The sequence below is a fragment of the Frankliniella occidentalis genome, unplaced genomic scaffold, assembly GCF_000697945.3.
Source record: "Frankliniella occidentalis isolate FOCC.00 unplaced genomic scaffold, Focc_3.1 Scaffold10, whole genome shotgun sequence".
Classification (NCBI taxonomy): Eukaryota; Metazoa; Arthropoda; class Insecta; order Thysanoptera; family Thripidae; genus Frankliniella; species Frankliniella occidentalis.
This window is the reverse complement of record NW_026267140.1, coordinates 2,334,300-2,336,246: the sequence shown is the minus strand read 5'-3', so window position 1 is coordinate 2,336,246 and position 1,947 is coordinate 2,334,300. Positions and strand designations below refer to the sequence as shown.

Sequence of the window (1,947 nt, the reverse complement as noted above, 5' to 3'; positions counted from 1 at the left end):
TGGGTCCTGTGGGTCCGTTTGATCCAAAGGGTCCGTCCGGTCCCGATGAACCGACTTGGGGTCCTGACTGTCCAGTTTGTCCGTATGAGCCTGATCCTGTCGGAGCTTGAGTAGCACCAGCTGGGCGGGATGGTCTTTGAGATACTGGAACTGGCCCATAATTCCCTGGCCCCTCTCCTATTTGGTTGTTGTCAACTGGTGACGAACCTCCTTGTGGCCTCTGGCCGATTGTGCCCAAGGCTTCTGAGTTGGCAGCGCCGCTCTGAGGAGGCCGAGCCTGGGGCGCGTTTCCTTTCACTCCGCATCCCTTAGGGAAATGAAGTTGAGCGTACGGGGTAATAACGCCGTGGTGGTCATGATGGTTGTGGTGATCGTCGTGGTCGCCATTGTCTCCGTGCTCCTCGTGGTGGTGACTAGGGTCGTGAGGATGGAGGAACAGCTCCACTGCCTGTCCTGGTGTGACGGTGCGGTAGCCCCAGCCGTCTGACAGGTAGTGCGTCACGGAGAGCTTGCCGAAAGGGTCCACGTATCCGTAGCATCCGTACACGATGCCGTCCGGACCCTTGTCCTCGTGATGAAATTGGCCACTAGGACCGATTTCGTAACCAAAATCGTATGTGCCTGCAACAAAAAGAATCGACACAACAGTTGAGTTAACAAACGCGCATATTACCGCCAATTTAAATGTGTACATTATATACTTTACATAAAATATACACGACTTGTACACTTTAATTAATAAACGTTTTGTTTAGGGGGCAGACCTGTGAAATGGAAGGGTTTAGGAGAATCGTCACCACATGAAAACTACAAGCCGCATTTATTTAGGACTAAAGGTGTATTGAGAGCATACACGTTAATATTGCCGGCGTCGGTGCGCGTACTCTCCAGGAACATGCCGATCTTTGCCTTCGACTGGAACGATGCTGTCCTTTTCGGTGTGCACGATTGTAAAAAAATGTACTCATCCGTTGCGCTACAGTCGTGCACACCGAAAAGGTCGGCATCGGTCCAGATGAAGGCAAGGATCGGCACCTTCCTGGAGGGTGCGCGCACCGGTGCCAACAGAAAAATTAACGTCTAGCTGAATACACCCTTAGTCCTAAATCGATGCGGCTTGTAGTTTATATCGATTTTTATGTAGTGAAATTCCCCCAAAACCCTCCCATTTTCCAGGTCTGTCACCTAAAATTGGGTGAAACTACTCCAAAAATACTACTTTTTAGACCTTACTAAGCGTGGATCTTGTGAAATAACAATACTGCCTAAAGTTTGTTGGGATTTCATTATGATTCAATCATAACTGCCTTTGGAAATTTCCACAGGACTTTCTTTTCTATTTTTGAGGTGGTTCTAAGTTGAATACATGATTTGATGGCGCAGACTTTGCCGTTTTTTAAACAAACTACTACGGAGGCCATTCGGATATAGCAAAGGACTTTTACAGCATAATTCATTACTGCTTTTTACTTCATATTATCTTCTAAACGCTATTTTACTATCGTTTTACTTAGTTTAATGTAAATTTTCCGTAGCATTGGTTCGTATGGTAGCATTTACGATCATTCCATGGCTGAACTAAAAATTCTTAGTGTACCTAGTGTTCCAAGTACGAACTAGCCAATGAGCATGGCGGCAACGCCAAACAAACATGGCGATGGCGGCAAGGATTTTACTTAACCACGGAAACGTGCGGAGACGATCGTCCACGAAAACCCCTTAAATTAATGAAAAAATTATCTCCACTCTCTACTTATATAAAATAAAATATATATTAGCGAAGCCAAAACGATCGTAGTAGATAGGCCTTTAACAGTGAATTCTGTATGAAAAGCAAAAAAAGTCTGTGAAGAGAAAACGTATATTTTAAACATATTAATTTGATTTTTAAAGTTTCATTGTGGATAAGGACAAAACGTAAAAGTAGAAATCAAAACTGACTGGCAT

At 44.7% G+C, this 1,947-nt stretch overlaps 1 protein-coding gene across 1 annotated transcript in view; it reads left to right on the top strand.

Moving 5' to 3' along the window:
- Positions 1–1,947, top strand: part of LOC113212691 (larval cuticle protein 1-like) — a 218,453-nt gene that overhangs the window by 95,057 nt on the left and 121,449 nt on the right. The window lies entirely within an intron of this gene.